Here is an 18,997-nt window from a genome sequence, read left to right as displayed (position 1 = left end):
AAACTAATGTATTTCATCTAACATACATCTTAGGTAAGCTGATTTAATTATATGGAAAAAGTTGACCTAAATGCATTGTTACCCCAACAACAACAAAAAAAATTCTAATAATTAAATGGTGTTGAAATAACAATACACTAACAACTCCAGGGTTCAACACTAGCCATTGTACTTTATAATTGTGTCACAAGTAATTAAGGTCATCTGTGTCTCGTAGCATGGTGGATCAAGGCCCTTAATAATGTCAAAGTTCATGTCAAGATATAGCGATTCGCAATTTGCATCATTGCAAGCAGGGAAAATAAGAAAACAACAGTTTCCCCAAGCATCATGCATCAGTATATCATTAGGACGAAACCGAGGACAACATGCAAATTAGCAGCACTAGCTGAAGGTCAAGTGCAGGAGTGATCTAAATTCAGAGCATGAATACACATCACTACATTATCTGTAATTATTCTCACTGAATACATGACTTTGAGGATGCCATTATTTATCCTTATCCTTGTCTAATGTCCCTAATTGGAGTCAAGAGTTTTTCAACAGGCAAAAAAATCCCTTGTGATGGTGTTAAAAGTGAATTATTCGCTCGCTCAGCTTTTTAATCAGTTGAGACACAGCTATACTGCAAGTACACTTGAAATAATGCAATACATTTTTATATACATTAATTTTTAAAATAAAAAAACTAAATAAATTTTTACATTAAATTTAAATGACCTTTTTACCCAATTGTTGGGGTTAGCTACAGTGAATCCACCAATCAGGCCTGTATGGTAGAGTGGCCAGACGGAAGCCACTCCACCCTTGGAATTTGCCAAAAGGCATCTGAAGAAACGAAATTCTCTGATCTGGTGAGACTAATGCCGAGTTCAGACTGCATGATTTTCAAACTAGTCGTGTCACAGATGTTTTCACACTGCATGACTATCTGGGCTAGCGTTTCGTTGCTGCTTTGTTTACACTGCAAGATGGTTCGGCAACATGGACATTCACATTGCATGACTTTACTATAGGGAGAATCGCCGACAACTTCGTCCAAACTATGTCTCACAGCCAAAAACATGTAGTATATCTTTTGTTATTAACTACATAATGAGAAAGAAGCCTTTAATGGGGTAGAACATGTACATGTTTGCTCACTTGGGTTTAAAGGGAATTAGCCATTTCTCCTCAACTTAAGTTGATAATAAACTAATTTCTTTCTGTATGAAACGTCAAACAGACACGGTTGCTCCTGAGTCCTGTCAAACCTTCACTAGTTTTTCCTTCATTTCGTGGGTCCAAATAAACCGAAAAAGAGCGCTTTTAACTTCTCCTCCAGCCTCCCGCTGGCCTGCAGCAGGTTTACACACACACGCACACGCAAGTGAAAGCTGCTCTCTCATTGGCTGTAGGTGATCGCTGATGTTATTTTCAGTCAAAACTCAATTCACACGGTATGATTTGAATCGCCGACAGCTCCAAATATTTAGCATGCCAAATATCTCACAGGCACCGGCGACTCATCGGCGATTCTCTCAGATCGCGTCTTTGATAGTTCATTCTGTGTGATTGTCACTCACGTGCACGAGCAGCGATTTGCCTGTGATTTCAGCCATTTGTCGGCGATTTCTCAAAACCTGTCGGCGAGCCAAAATCGGGGCTAAAATCACGTAGTCTGAAATAGGCATAAAATTTAACTCTTTGAAGTGAATGCAAGGCGTTACGAGAAAACCAGGCACCACTCATGACAAGGCTAATAGCATCCCTACAGTAAAGCATGGTGGTGGCAGCATCATGCTGCGGGGATGTTTTACAGCTGCAGGAGCTAGAAGACTAGTCAGGATAGAGTGAAAGAGTGATGCAGCAATATACAGAGACAACCTGAATGAAAACCTGCTTCAGAGTGCTCTTGACCTCAGACTGGGGTGACGGTTCATCTTCCAGCAGGACAATGACCCAAAGCACACAGACCACAATATCAATGGAGAGGCTTCACAACTCAGTGAATATCCTTGAGTGGCCCAGCCAGAGCCCAAACCTAAATTCAATTGAACATACCTGAAGAGATTTGAAAATGGCTGTACACTGTCACTTCCCATCCAACTTGGTAGAGCTTAAGAGGTACTGCAAAAGAGTAATGGGCAAAAAATCCCTAAGACAGGTGTGGCAAGCTTGTGGCATCATATTCAAAAAGACTTGAGGCTGTAACTGCCGCCAAAGGTGCATCAACTAAATATTGAGCAAAGGCTCTGAATACTGTGATTGTTCAGGGTTTGTGATTGTTCAGGGAATGTGATTTTTCAAGGTTATTTATTTTTTATAAATTTTCAACAATTTAAAAAAACATTTCACATTGTTATTATTGGGTATTGTGTGTATAATTTTGAGGAAATAAATTAATTTAATCCATTTCAGAATAAGGCTGTAACATAAAAAAAATTGGAAAAAGTGAAGCGCTATGAATACTTTCCAGATGCACTGTATATCTGGACCAAAGCTATTTTTAGAATGCAGTTGTTTTGAAGAGGTGGTAAGTCTTTTGCATATTGCTTATAATAATAATAATAATAATAATAATAATAATAATAATTGCTATTATTATTATTATTATTATTGTTGTTATTAGTATTACTGCTACGACGACAATGACCACTACACATCCACCACCGACAACTATTATGACCAGGGACAAAATTACACTGAAATGTATTTTAAAATAAAATACCAAATACCTACATTTTAAATGTATCAAAATAAACTACAAAATACAGCAACCTCAACAAGTCTCAAAATAAATTACTGTATTTTGTATTTTAAAAATACTACAAAATACTTTTACAAGAGAGCATGATATTTATTTTTTCATAAACCTTCTAGTAATAGGCCAATTGGATCAATCCCTTTACCATTAAACTGATTTAATGAAGTAAACGATAATTAATAGCAATGTATCATTCACTTCTACATTACATGAGGAGGTATTTATAAAATGTAACTTGTGTAACTTGTATTCATAAAACTTGTTTTTTCTTTGATTTTAGTATAGATTTTGTACAATTTTCATAGAGAAAGTACCGTCTTGAAGATCATCTCTTTAATCACTGAGTTGGAGTGTGAAAATTGCCAGCATCTCCTAAAGTCTTATTTTTCAACATTTTTACAATTGAAATCTTCAATAGTCAATGTAAAATCATGATTTTTGAAAACTACTAAAATGTCCAGATCCATAAATCATGTTTTTTTTTGCAATTGTACTGTCGAAAACACAAAATAAAACACAATATCTTAAAATATTTGGAGGTTTTTGACCAAGAGACTGTATTATTTAATATTTTTGTCTCATACTGATTAACTATGTCAAAGTTTGAAATTCTTTATAAAGATCACCTGCAGATCAGCTACTGGAATTTGAAACAGCCAATGAAGTTCTGTAGATATCGCCACTGTATGTTGTTTGTATTATTTTCCTGTCTGATTTCGACCTGCTTCTGAATTTATCCCTGCTATTTGTCTGTAATTTTTTTTCAATATGTGATGCATAATTGCCATCCATACTCCAAGCATTGATCCACATTTTTATGATGCCATCATCTAGACTTCTTACAAAGTATTTTAAAAATAAAAAATACAATAAGTAGATTGATAAAAAATATTCAGTCATTTTGATTGACCCTATTAAATACAAATTAAAATATACTATTTTGTATTTCAAATACATATTTGAAATAGATGTATTATAAATACTGCCCATCTCTGCCCTTCCCCTTTCACACATTACAGACCGTTCCGGAAAATTACCGGCAATTTTCTGGAAAGGCATCAAGTGTGAACAGGCCCTTTTTGAAAATACCAGTAAATTCATCCTGGCAAAATCCGGAAAGAGAAGTTGTAACATTATCAGCAATTTGCCGGAATGCTGCGCTGTGTGAATGCAGAAGGAAGACTGCCTGAAAGAGCGCGTTCACATTTAGAACGCGCTGACATGAGACATCTACGCAAGCCAGAACACTCAGACTGAATTCACATCAGCGCTGTTCATAAAAATAAAATCCTTTGAACATTTTTACAGACACATTTAGCAGCGCGATGTTAGTCAGGTAATGTTTCTATGTTCCAACTTAAAGCAACTGTAGAAAAAAATATTGATAAAATGCTTGTAATAAACGGCTGCTTGTTTACCTTCAAGCTCTTCCTCAGTTGCTTGACGTTTGTGCATGTGAAGCAGCTGGTAAGCACCAGCACACACATATTAAGCACCATCAACAAAAGCCTGACCCCTTCTCATTCATTCATTTTCTTTTCGGCTTACTCCCTTTATTAATCTGGGATTGCCACAGCAGAATAAACAGCCAACTTATCCAGCATATGTTTTACGCATCGGATGCCCTTCCAAATTTCGAGTGTACTTACAGTATACAGTAGCTGTGTCTGATTTAAAAACTGATGAATGTAGGAGAAAGGGTTTTTGTAAGCGAATAATTCACTTCTTTTAACACCATCACAAAGGATTTTTTTGCCTGTTAGAAAACTCTTGACTCTAATTAGGGACATTAGAGGATAAATAATGGCGTCCTCATGTATTCAGTGTCATGTATTCAATGAGAATAATTACAGATAATGAAGGGATAAGTATTCATGCTCTGACCCACACGGGAAGAACATGCAAACTTCACACAGAAATGCCAACTCACTCAGCCGAGGCTCGAACCAGCAATCTTCTTGCTGTGAGGTGATTCTGCTACCCACCGCGCCACTGTGATGCCCCCGACCCCTTCTGTGTTTACAAATACAAGCACAGCCGTTTAGAGGTCATTTCTGGTTACAAGTTTAAACATAACGCTATTTTGTATGGTCTTTTAAAAAAAAAATCTGGGAACATTCTCGCCTAATTGAACAGCCCTTATTTTAATTTACCTGTAACGCTGTGTGAAAGGGGCTCTCGACTACAATGACAACTACAACTACTAAAACTACTACTGCTATAACCACTACTACGACAATAAAAATACATTTTTACAAATGAGGAAAAAATATATAAATTACACACCCTACAGTATAAGCAAAAAAACTACATTTATGTTTTAAAAAGATAATAAAAAGCTTCCTAAAATTTTAAAATATAAACAAACCATAGATGATGATTAGAATAAGACTGGTATAATCAAAATAAAACTGCTGTCAGCCTCTTTAAAATTAAATCAAATTTTAATCTCTTCCTCTAGTGGAAGCTAATTCCTGTAAGAGCAACCCAGACATGCAGAATCTGTTATGGAGGCTCATGAATGTTTGAGCAGTCATGAGGAAAACACTGCCAATACATTCAGGGAAATACTGTTAGTGCTTGTAGGAATGCGGAGATTGTATTAAGCAAATTTAAACAGTATAATGCATAGCACAGTTAGCTATGTAGCGATAAGTGTTCTTAGCCTTAAAGTGAAACTTAATAAATATAAAAATGACTGAGAGTAAAAGCCAAATATGAAAAGGTGAAAAGTATGAGATATGAAAAGTTTTCAAGATATGAAAGATGAATAAATGAGTACACCTCTCACATCTCACTTCTAAATTCATATTCTCTAGAAAGCTTTACAATAATATACTTGTGCATATACATTTGATCAGTCATTACCAAACCATAACTGAAACTAATCTAGCAAAAAAAAAAGAGAGAGAGAAGATCAGTCCAAAAATGTGTACAATCAAATTAATATGTTGGGGATAAATATTAAACACAATTTTAATAAAAGAAAAAAAAAAGAAAAGACACTTAAAAATATCAAATTCAGTTGAAATGTTGAAGTTTGTAGTTTGGTTGTTGTTGTTTTTGCAATAACTTGTTTGAATTTAAATGTATTATCTTTCTATTCCTAAAGATGTTCGGTGACCAAACCCTTATTTTAATGGATAAAACCGTTTAATAAAACTGCTTTGTTTAAATGCAGTTATTGTCTATGTTTTATATAAAAACTGTTGGATAAACACACACAGAGAAGATATTTTCAGAACATTTATAAACATGAGTTTTAATTCAAATATTTTCCAATATATAATCTGTTTAGTCTTTGCCATATTGACAGTGCACAATATTCTTCTACTTTTTTCTCAAGAAACTAGTATTCACCTTAAAGTGAAATTTAAAGACTTGACTAGGTTAATTAGGTTAACAAAAAAAAAAAAAAAAAGACTTTCCCCAGAAGAAAAAAAATATTATTGTTATATTGAATACTGTTTAAGGTGAAATATCCAAATGTTTCCTTGGTCTGTTTGAACAACATTTGAAATACATTTCTTTTTCTTAATTATAGAAGGACTATTCATTTTGAGTTCAACGGTGTATATTAGTGTAATATCTTATAGTAACTTTAATATTTTTATATAAAAGTGTAATACAGAGTGTAATTCAGTATTGAGTGAAGCATTAGAACTGATAATAAAATAATGATTAAATATAGGGATTGTGCATTTTTGGCTTATTTACATATGGCACACACTACAATGTCATTCAGTTTAACAACAGATAGCCCTGACTAAAATGTTTTATACATATTTATAACAAAAATTATTTCAAGATGTATTAAAAGACTCTATTTAAAAAATACTTAAAATAATATTAAGTGTTACTTAATCTTACTACTTTGCCACTACCCTTCAAACCACTAAGCATAATGTGGGTAGCACAATCGCCTCACAGCAAGAAGGTCGCTGGTTCGAGCCTCGGCTGGGTCAGTTTGCATTTCTGTGTGGAGTTTGCATGTTCTCCCTGTGTTCGCGTGGGTTTCCTCTGGGTGCTCTGGTTTCCCCCACAAGTCCAATGACATGCGGTACAGGTGAGTTGGCTGTAGTGTATGTGTGTGAATGTTTCCCAGTGATTGGTTGCAGCTGGAAGGACATACTCCATAAAACATATGCTGTATAAGTTAATGGTTCATTTCACTGTGGCGACCCCAGATTAAAATAGAATAAGCCGAAAATAAAATAAATGAATGAATGTTGAATTATAATTCAACATTTTTGGATATTAAGTTAAAGTTACAAGAAACATTAAGTTTTAAAACCTGAAAGTCAGCATACTGCATGACAAAACAGCCTTCGTAAAAACAACACAACACAATATGTTTGAGTTTTATCATCTGCCGAAGTTGTTTTTAACAAGTTACATGAACCTTCTCTTCACATTGTTGTTCAGTCTGTTGGCTCTGCTGCCGTCGGGCAAAAGCACAGGTCAGCAGTAACAGCAGACTACACTACTCGCACTCCAAACTTCTCTTGGATGCACAATTGGTCAATGAAAGCAGACGCTGCCCTTTAACTCTCAACACAGATCAAAGCTCCATCCTCAAACCGCAGCCTTAATCACTCTTACCGCTCCTGCCAAACTGATCACAGGTCAGTACAATTAAGACACACCTATGAGCAGTCGATTTGAGGAGGTGGCAAGTGTTTTGTATGACTACTCATTATAATAATAATAATGATGGTAATAATAATAAGAATAAATTATAAGACTACTGTGTAAAATTGAAATGACCCACTCACACGAAGCTTTTTAAGTAGTTTTATGACTTTACAATGGATTGTATTAACACTATTAATATATTGTATTAAGCATCAATAATAAATAATACATTATTATTTATTCATCATTACTTACATCATTATTTTAGGATTTGTCATGGTAAATGTTTTAACGCAGCAAAACATTTCAATCTTTCAGACTAGATTAATACTAAGGTTTTCTAACGCTAAAACTACTACTAATGGCAATAATTATGAATACATTAGTATTATTTATTTTCTTAATAATAATAATAATAATTTTTGCAGTATATTTTAAGAATTAAAATTATGTAAATCACCAAAAGCAATTAATATTTTAACAATCTCTTAAAAAAAGTTTAGGGTAATTAGGCAAGTTATCGCATAACAATGATTTAAAGGAGCTAATAATTTTGACCTTAAATTGTTTTTTTTTTTTTTTTAAACTGCTTTTATTTAAGCCGAAATAGAACAAATAAGACTTTCTCCAGAAAAAAAAAATATTATCAGACATACTGTGTACTGACATATAGCACAACATCACTCAGGGTGTCGTGAGATCTAATCCTAACTTGTGGACTTTTCCAGATCCAATCCCCTTCATTCTCCCACTTAACTTTCTTCATTCTACCGTCCTGTTACAGTTTTTCTCAGTCGCTTTGGTGCATTTTTCACAACACTATTTACATTTGCACAACAGTTAATGCATTTCTTAAAACAATTAGTCATTTGTGCACATCCTAGTAGCAGTTTCTCATTTCTTCCAACAAATTGCAAATGCTTTTGGACATGCATCAATTGCTTTCATACAACTCTCTGCTGTTTATAACATTATCATTAGCTTATGTCATGTCAGTCAAAATTAGCTAAACTTGTGAATGCTGAATAGTCATTCCATATAAAACTAATAGTCCTCATTTCATTACTTGAGTCATTATAGAAAAATGTTGAACTAGTTGTCAAAATCTGTCAAGCAAATTTTATAAAAAAAAAATGTTAACCTTTATTTTTCTAACAATGTTTTAAAATTGAACAATTTCATAAATAATTTACAGATATGTGTATGTTGTAAGTTTAGTTCCAATATATACAGCAATACTGTTTTCAGTTGTGTCCAGCTTTACCCAAAGGAAGCTTATGCTTGTTGTAAATAAGGGTGTATTTATTCTTTTGCACAATGCTGTGAAAAAATTTGCAACGAGCAAATGCAGTAAAAATGTGAAACATACATATTCAGTGTCTTGTACTCGGATACCTCACTAAATGCAGTGATGTCTAACTTAGCTGTAGTTTTCAAATGGCTGTGCAAATAGCATACAGTGCTGTCTTGAGCATTTTCAGGAATTGTCACCAACATCTGACTTTTTTGCACTGAAAAAAAATGTCCAGAGTAAACTGTCAACAAAAACATGACAAAACCATTTGACTATTTTGTTCATAAACAATGGTGTCAGGACTTTTCATTTTGTTGATACTGACACTTTGATTGACATGAATACTTGCTTTTGAGGAATGAACTATCCATTTTGAGCATGTGACGCATGCAGGTTATCAGCTAGGTTTTGCAGTTTGTACTAATTGTTTTGAGACATGCATTAACTGTTGTGCAGAAATGCACTGGTGTTGTGAGAAACGCATTAAAGGGACTGAGAAAAACTGTAAATAAGGCAAAATATAAAACTTAAAAAAAAAAAACTACTGAACAACACACATTCTTGTCCTAGAACAATTTTGAAAAACATTTTTGATTTACTTCTAATGTTGACTACTGTATTAACCTTTAACTAATGATACATTTATATCTAAAAATAAAAAATAACTATATTTTTATATTTATTAAAAACTTTTATTACTGATAATAATAAATATTGGCATTAACAATGCCCATAAAAATAAAGTACGGATACATATTCAAAACTGCTTTGTGGGTTTATGGGTCTTGGCATCAAAAAAGGTTTGAAAAACCCCAAAGTTGTGAGACTTGTCATTTCAAAGACTTTTATAAATATGAAACAGAGATGAACCAATTCACCCAGGCCATGTTTTGGTTCACACTCACTTAGCTTTGAAAAGCTCTACCATGATTCCCTTTGAATCTGTACTCAAATTCTTAATGTCTATCATTTCCGTCCACTTCTATTAGACAAGCTGACCATTACTGAAGAAAAAAAAAGCTGCGCCAGATGCATTTAATCAAAGTGCGTGAACATAAACATAAATATGCTTCCATGACCGTGTGCACTGATGCAAATGTGCATGGATAAAAAATGAGAGCAAGTGTGCATTAGAGAATATCCGGGCTTCTGCTAAAGTATGCATGCTTGGACGCCTGTACGTGAGTGCATGTATGTAACTCTAATATCTGCTGTAGGCAATATCATTGTTCTCTCCAAAAGAGGAGACGAGGCTGATGATGCCCTCCTGCTGGCCCAAAGCCAGACAGGATAACGGGTGTGATTCAGGGTCAGTGACGGGTGAGAGCTGCCCTTATCTACAATATTAGTTCACCGAAGTCCATCCTCTTACTCCCTCTAGCTTCTCTGGCTGGTTCTGCGGTCTAAAAAGAGCTGGCAGAAAAAGAGAGGCCGCAAATTATAATTGAAGTCAGAATTATTAGCCCTCCTGAATTATTAGCCTCCTGTATATTTTTTCCCAAATTTCTGGCTAAAGGAGAGATTTTTAAACATAATATTTTTAATAACTCATTTCTAATAACTGATTTATTTTATTTTTGCCATGATGACAGCGAATAAGATATTTTTAAGATACTACTGTTCAGCTTAAAGTGCAATTTAAAGACTTAACTGGGCAGGTTAGAGTAATTAAGCAAAGCATTGTATAACAGTGGTTTGTTCTGTAAAAATAATATATGAAATAGTGTGACGAATTCTGTGCTCTGTTAAACATCATTTGGGAAATATTTGGAAAAAAAGGGCTAATAATTCTGACTTTAACTGTACATGCATTACACAACAGTAAAACTGCTTTTCCAATTATTTAAGTCAAGTCAATGCAGGTGAATTAGGTGAAAAGTTTGAATTATTTAACACCATATTTCATTAGTTTAATATTAATACAGTAGCAGGTTTTTTTTGTAATACAAGTTTTCTAAAATGTTTTGTTGCAATATGCAAATGATGCATTACTTAATCGAAGTAAGCAAACATTTGTGTAAATTTCTAGTAAAGTTTCGTTATTTCATTATATTTTGCACACAATTTTAGGAATCTCGTTTTATAAATCAGAACGTTTCTGTGAACAGATTTAAAATTAAATGTGCTGCATATAATCAAGCATATAATGCATGAACATCTCCATATTTTAAAAACCTGCTAGTTAAAAACCAGTTATGATTATAGTTCTGAAGTTTGGTGTATACTAAAAAAAGTGCTGCTGAAATGGAGATTTATGGCTCACAATTTAAAAAAAAAACAATTAATTGAATTCACTACTTTAAGGTAGGTGGTTGGAAACAATTTTTATGGACAGAATATAAACAAACATATTAAGTTGAACATTGCTAAATTTAATTTGTTTGTTTGTTTGTTAAAATTCAGTCTATATGAATTGGTTGCAAGCACTTTGGTAAAACATTTAGTAAATAAAATTAATATTTTTTGTCAGTGCAGTGCCAGAGAAAAAAAACTTATTTTGAGAACACAGCTTTTAAAAATATGTACTGTACTGAAATCTACATATATACAGTATATTGGTATATTAGTGTTTGCATTAATAAAGAAACACCAACAGTATTGAGTGTTTTTTGGAATGTTTGAATGTTCATTCAGCAATGAGGCAAAAAGCACAGATGCTAAATTGTTTTGCCTGCAGTATCTTGCCTTACAAGTTATCTCAAGTCAGGAAAAAGTTCACTTTGTGTTATATTTCGTGTTTAAGAAGTCACTCCAACTCTGCGAAAGATTTTTTTGACCTCCAGAATACAGTACATTTACATTACATTTATATTAATGTAACAGTTGGATGAATTAATTTTTTACTGCTAAAGGTCTGATTGTATTAAGAATTATACGTTTAATTTGTATATTTCATTTTAAAATACATTACTTGCATGCCAATGTCTGAGAAATTTTCTGAAAGCCTATTTAATCAATATTTTATTAGTATTGAATAATTTTAAAAGTAAAATAAATAACAGGAATTGTTCAAAAAGTGTAAATGAGCAAACTTAACCAAAGCTATTAATCTATATTAATTAGATAAGTCAATTAAAGCTAATAATCTCTATTAAAGCTATTAATACCTTAAAAAGCCAAAAATAAAAAAAGATTAACAAAAAACCTGTAACTATAAACAACATATATTAAAGACAATAAATTAAAAATATATAATAATGAAAAAATAAGTGGCATCAAAACCATCTCATTAAAAACTACTTCTACTTTTTACTTCTACAACTGTTTAATAATAATAAAATAATAATAATCATAATACATTTATTCAAATACAGCTTTTAACAATGTATCTTAATATTAATTACTCTTTTATTTGCCAACAGAGTAATTGACAGTATATTTGACATTTTTAGATTGTTATTTTAATTATTTGTTACATTTGAATTTAATGACATCAACTGCTGTTGAAATCAATCCAATTAAATAATAATGACAACATTTATTTTATTACAACTTACAACATAAAAAAATTTATACTTCAAATTTAATAGTATTAATCATAATAATAACTTCATTTATTTAATTGCTTGACAGCTTTTCATAGTTCATAGTTTTATTTTCATAGTTTAAATAGTTTATTTTTATATATCAATGAAACATTTATTATTTTAGTACTATTTTCTTTTTTAGGTATAGTTTTATTTCTGTTATAGATTTATTAATTTGAGATTCTAAGTTAAACTAAATGAAAATGTAAAATATTTTCTTGGCAAACAAATGATATTTATTTATTTACTTATTTCAGTTAATGTCGATGTTACTGCAAGTAACAAAAATAATTGTAGCTTTTGCAGTTTTAGTTTACTATAATAACTCTTTCAACCCCTGAAATTAAGTCTCTCAACGTTACATAAATGGTAACAAATTCTCGTAACATTACCAAGTATAAATTGTAAGTAAGTTGATTTTCCTCACTATTTCTTTTCACCATGGCTCTACCCTGTGTGTGTATATGAAAGAGCTTAGATGAGAGGACACTCGGAGTAAAATCAGTAAATGGATCTGCACAAGCGTCAGCACTGAAATAGGCATGAAGCCTGAAGAGGCACTCACAACAGATGGAATTTCCAGCCCATTGTGCGCCACACAAATACTATGATGGAAGTTACACAAAAACACATGCACAGACCCTGGTCCCTGCAATTCTCTCTGGCTCTCAAACAAGCACACACACAAAAAGCCCCACGATTTCCGTGACACAAAACGTGGAGAGAATCACAGAATCCAGATGTATAAAGCAGAATGCCCCGAAGTTTGTCAAATTTTGGACAAATAAATTAAATGTATTGCTGTTCATCTAATCAAACAGTGACAATTGCATCTCAATAGCATCTGTAAATAATATCAAACTGTAAGAGACTTTAAATATTCTTTATAATAATACTCAAAATTCTTTGTGATTGAATAATGTCATGATTTACTAAATGCAATCTGAAGCATTCATGGTGTTGTCTTTGCCATATTAGCATGTGAGAACAAATGCACTTTTTCAAGAGCTCATCTGAGAATTATGTGAAAATGTATGTGAGTTTATGTAGTGTATTATAATGTGTGTTTACTGTATATAGCGCATTTATCATGGCCATACACCTACAGCACTTCACAATCATGAGAGGGGTCTATGTAAAGAAAAAAGTCTGTTATTTCATGTAACTTACACTTGGAAATTCACAGCATCTTCAGAACAAGTCAAAAATGTTTTTGCTTTAAATTGCTCTAGATTTTATCCACCTTTTTCCTATGTCCTTCAATGCTTTACATTAATTATGCAAGTTTTTATATGGGTACAATGAAGTTTGCACTGAGAACTTTTTAGACTACCTATATTGAGAGTATGTTAAGCTTTTCCTTTTCATGCTGATTCTCCTCACTTTCCATTAGAGACAAAATTCGCCTTCAAAGCTTAGTCAAGACTTGCTCCATAATTATTGGTTTGCCACTGAGGAGTCTAGCAGAATTGCATAAACAGCAAATGATAAAGAAAATTCAAGTGTGATGGGAGATGATTCCCATCCTCTGAAACCTTTTTTTTGGACTTCTGCCCCCTGGAAGAAGGTTTAGAAGCATGAAATGTTCTTCTAATAGATATAAAATTCACTTTTGTTCCTGGTCATATGGCTTTATAACCTTATATTTTATTTTAAGTTTTTAAATTAACTTGATGTATGGGTCTTTCCTTATTGTTTTTTTTTTAGTATTATTATTTTTATGAAGTTATTATGAAGCATGCTGGATTGTGTTTTTTTTAATTGTTTATTTGTAAGTGATTTGTCTCTGTATGTGTTTGTTGTATCATGATGCTACTGCCCTTTAATTGCCCTTGGTGGGATTAATAAAGTTGTTAAACCTAAACCTACAATACCATACAATATATAGAGAAATAATAAAATATAGAGAGAAATAAGTAAAATAAAAGAAAATGTACTGGCAGTTTATTACAAGGTTTATGTACTGCAATATACATCACCAACCAAAAGATCACTTTAAACTAAGTTTTATTAAAAGTCACTTTTTCAAACTTTTAAGGTTGAAATTGTTTAGAAGAAAGATAAAGGTCATTTTATATATCAATGAGCAATATCATAGACATTTACACTACCTGACAAAAGTCTTGTCGCCTATCCAAGTTTAAGAAACAACAAACGATAACTTGACTTCTAGTTGATCATTTGACATCAATAGTGGCATATATGAAAGGCAAAGACCTCTAGATTACGGTTATTTTACCAAAAAGTATGATCATGATTTAATTAGGACAGTAAGGTCTGACTGTGCTTAGAAAAAAGTCTTGTTACTTAACAGAATTAATGTACATTATAGGATATAAAGTCATGATGCAGTGAAAAAAATAATTAATAATGTGTATGACTGCCATGAGCTTGGAGGACTGCACCCACACATTTCTGCAGCGACTCAAAAAACTTATAAATAAAGTCATCTGGAATGGCTAAGAAGGTGTTCTTGCAGGACTACCAGAGTTCATCAGGATTCTTTAGATTCATCTTTATTGCCTCCTTCATCTCACCCCAGACATGCTCAATAATGTTCATGTCTGGTGACTAAGCTGGCCAATCCAAGAGAACCTTGACCTTCTTTGGTATAAGAAGCATTGGCATAAATGTCTTGATATTTACGATGATATGCACGCCCCCATACTGAATGTAACCTCAAACCATGATTTTTCCTTTATCAAACTTGGCTGATTTCTATGAGAATCTTGGGTCCATGCAGGTTCCAGTACGTCTTCTGCAGTATTTGTGAGGATTGGGATGCAGTTCAATAGATGAAAATCGACCTTCGGCCACTTTTCCAAATGATCAATTGGAAGCCAAGTTATTATTATTTGTTGCTCTTACTGTGATCAATGACAATATTTTTGTCAGGTAGTGTATTGAATATTACTGTAGGAAAAGTGAATGTCTATAGAGGAAGCAAACACAGTAAACTCAAAGGAGCTTGTCTTGTGATATTAACATCACATTAAAACACCAAGTGTAATGTTTATATAATGACTGATGAAAATAAAGCTAAAGTCATACCTTTCATTTGGATTTCACTAAATATATGGATAAATTGCAGTGCAGTTTAATCATCTGAAGTTATTCGTTTCAGGTATTTTGAATGGAAGAGAAACCCAGAATTTAAATGCATAAAATCATACATTTAGAAATTTAACATGTTTAAGAATTTTAAATAAATCAACATGTCTTTTGACAACTAAAATGTCTTTTAACTATTAAAAGAGTTCATCAATAAGAAAAACTGAATCCCAAAAAAAAAAAAAAAGTGTACAAAACTGAACTCAGGAATAAATCTAACTGGTTTCATATGACCCTCCGCACATTCAGAGCGGTCTTGGTGACATACACATATCGGGTCATGCTGTTTTTGTGGGCTCCTACAGGGCATGTTGTGTCAAAAACGTCATACCCCTGACAGAGGGCTGAAAACGGGTTGAAGGTCAAGGCAAACGGATGAAAACAGGAGATGCAGGCAATCAGCGTGAGGAACACGCCAAAAAGCAAAGGTGCTCGGTTGTGTTTGCCCCGAGAAGGAAAAGCGTGAGGCAGAGGCCCTCTCATTATTTCAGAGTCTGTGGCAGCAGACAGCAGACACTGCGGGCGACAAACCCAGCATTCACAACAGCCCACTGGGGCATGAGGCAGGGGGCCAGCATGGGTAAAAACATTGTGCACTATTGAGAGACAAGTGGCAATGGTGTTTTGAGAGTTTTCTTCTGCTTCGGTGGCTCTGAAAAGGATTGCGTACAATGTTTGGCCATTCTCACACAACACCGAAACACTCGCTCAGAACTACAATGGGCTCAGATGATTGAAGAAATCTAAAGTGATGGCATATTTGGTGTGAAAATGCGTCACAAACAATAGCTATACAAAAATGTCAATGTCTTTAGTTTTTGTTAAATGACGTTACTTTTTTAATGATTTATTCAAATGTAACTTTTTTAATTGCATTTTGGGACCTTTATCTCTGCTTTGACAACACTGTAGTAAATGTTGGTTTCCACACAATCGATTTGTGTCGGGACAACATGAAGGAATTAAGCTAACTTAATAGTTTTTACAAATTTAAGTGGATTGAATATAAATCAATTAAGTAATCACTCCAAAAACCTCAAGAGTTGTGTTGTTTCACCTTATTTAAAATAAGTAGTTTGAACAAACAGCAAGCATAATGTTTTGAGGGATCTTCTGATGTTGAAAAAACATGAGAAAGTGACTTTTACAAACATTTTAGTTGACTGAATAATGCATTGTCCAAGTTATCCTTTATTTATCCATTATTGTCATGTAAATTGTGGTACAAAAACCAAGTAATGAGCTGTTAATACGTTATTTAAAGGTACATTTTTACCATTAAATGTTGTCGAAACAGGGATTAAAAATTAAACTTTAAAAAACTACAATTGCTTCATGTTAATACATAAATAGATTAAATAAATAGATTAAATAAACTTAATCATTTTCATAACTAAGTATTTTAAACAAAACAGAAAAAAGATCTCCCTCAAAAAGGTAAGAATTGTGTTAGTTTGACCAAGCAGCAAAAGTAAATTTACACTTCATTCATTCATACACTTTATTCATTTATTCATTCATTTTCTTTTCGGCTTAGTCCCTTTATTATTCTGGGGTCGCCACAGCGGAATGAACCTCCAACTTATCCAGAATTAGTTTTACGCAGCAGATGCTGTTTCCAGCTGCAACCCATCTCAGGGAAACATCCATACACACTCATTTACACCCAAACACTATGGACAATTTAGCTTACCCAATTCACCTGTACTGCATGTCTTTGGACTGTGGGGGAAACCGGAGCAGCCGGAGAAAACCCACACGAACGCAGGGAGAACATGCAAACTCCACACTGAAACGCCGACTGACCCGGCCGAGGTTCAAACCAGTGACCTTCTTGCTGTGAGGCGACAGCACTACCTACTGCGCCACTACCTACTGCAAATGAGCATACATTCAAAAATATACTTTTGCTGCTTGTTCAAATTACTTATTTAATACGAGTTAAACCAGCACAATTCTTAAGGTTTTCTTTTTGAACAACTTAATAGTTTTATGTTCATTCATTCATTCATTTTCCTCCGACCTAGTCTCTAGTTCAGAGGTCACCACAGCAGAATGAAGCACCAACTATTCCAGCAAATGTTTTACGCAGCGGATGCCCTTCCAGCCGCAACCCAGTAGAGGGAAACACCCATACACACTCATTCACACATACACTACGAACAATTTAGTTTATTCAATTCACACGTCTTTAGACTGTGGGAGAAACCAGAGCACTCAGAGCAAACCTACTCAAACACGGGGAGAACATACAAACTCCACATAGAAATGCCAACCAGCCCAGCCGGGACTCGAACTAGGGACCTTCTTGCTGTGAAGGGACAGTGCTAACCACTGAGCTCCTGTGATGCCCCTTGTTTTCTGTTAAATTCACTTACATTTGCAAAAAAGATTCTGCAAAATGAATCGAATTGTGTGAAAATTTATACAAAGTAACCCAAATCAGAAAGTGCCATGACATGACACTGTGTTCATTTTCCGTGTTCTGTGTCTGTGTTCGTGCACGAATGGAGAACACCTTTAAAAGCTGTCCATGTTAAGTATTCTTTGGGGTTTAAAAATTCATCTTAATAGTAAATATTTGATCATGGATGAAAAAGAAAATTGTGTGCATCACAGCAGATGACAAGTGTGGCCAAGTCTTGGTGCATAAATGCCAAGTAAAACATCTGAAACATGGCTGTAAGGCAGAGCGAAGCAGCCAACGTTGTTTTCAACCGAACGCCAAGTTCTTCTGGACCAAAAGGGAAAATGTCAGGCATGCATTTTTGTTGACTGGCGCAGTGACATTGGTGGAAAACCACACGGAGCTCATTTGAGAAGAGGCTGACTCGGCATGCATTCTCTGGTGGGCAGGTCACCCTCAGGGATGTTCAAATCCACCCAGACTGCTCTCCAAAAACACTGGAAAATAAATACTAGGAGACATCCTGCGATAACCCCAATGACTGGAAATCTTCACAGACAACGACAGAATGCATTTATTTTGTTTTGCTCATTGCATACGATGGCGTACTTCCCTCAGATAACAAAAATTATATACTGTTACTACACTATATCTTCTGTTTAAATGGTATACAATGAAATATCACTTAGGGATAATTTGAATTTTATAGTCTGACATCAATGAGTCATGTATTTCTCTGTTTTCATTGCAACAAAATGTTTTTGGGCGATCTAAGTCAAACATGCCATGTTGAATTATCGTCTAGACTTTGTCTGGTCACTTTAGGGCATGGACTGTCCTATTCAGTCTCCGACCACTGGCTGCTTATTCAAGGACTATTCGTTAATTACGTATTTTCCTCACATGACATCTGCTTTATACTGTGGATTAAACCCTGAAGATTAATATTATTAACTTACAATTGCACAATTTAAGTACTCTAACATTTAGTTTATTAATTTTAAGAGGTAAAGTCTGTAAAAAAAAAAAAAAAGATTATTAATTTGAACTTAAAACGTAATTTTGTTCTTATGATGAAAAACAGAATGTCTAACAGCAATTACTCTAGTTGTTACTCTAATGTCACATTTTAGAAAGATTTTTGTGATATTTTCAATGTAAATAATAATAATAGTAATTTAATTTAAAATTTATCATTTGTATTTTTGAAGCTGTTGGCCACATTTTACAGTAATAATATGTCCCTTGAAGTTTTAAGTTAGTTTTAGACGAAAGCC

At 33.6% G+C, this 18,997-nt stretch overlaps 1 protein-coding gene across 8 annotated transcripts in view; it reads right to left on the bottom strand.

Annotated features, from left to right (window-relative positions):
* ephb2b (eph receptor B2b) overlaps positions 1-18,997 on the bottom strand; it is a 258,150-nt gene that overhangs the window by 238,126 nt on the left and 1,027 nt on the right. For 4 of the 8 annotated variants that reach the window (XM_073915884.1, XM_073915888.1, XM_073915881.1 and 1 more), the window contains exon 2: positions 2,044-2,109. The exons of the other annotated variants lie outside the window; for them this stretch is intronic. The gene's annotated coding sequence lies outside the window, so the exon portion shown is untranslated. The remainder of the gene's footprint in view (positions 1-2,043; positions 2,110-18,997) is intronic. 8 annotated transcript variants of the gene reach the window in all.

This window comes from Danio rerio, chromosome 11 (genome assembly GCF_049306965.1).
Source record: "Danio rerio strain Tuebingen ecotype United States chromosome 11, GRCz12tu, whole genome shotgun sequence".
Lineage (NCBI taxonomy): Eukaryota > Metazoa > Chordata > Actinopteri > Cypriniformes > Danionidae > Danio > Danio rerio.
This window is presented reverse-complemented; position numbering and strand designations above follow the sequence as displayed.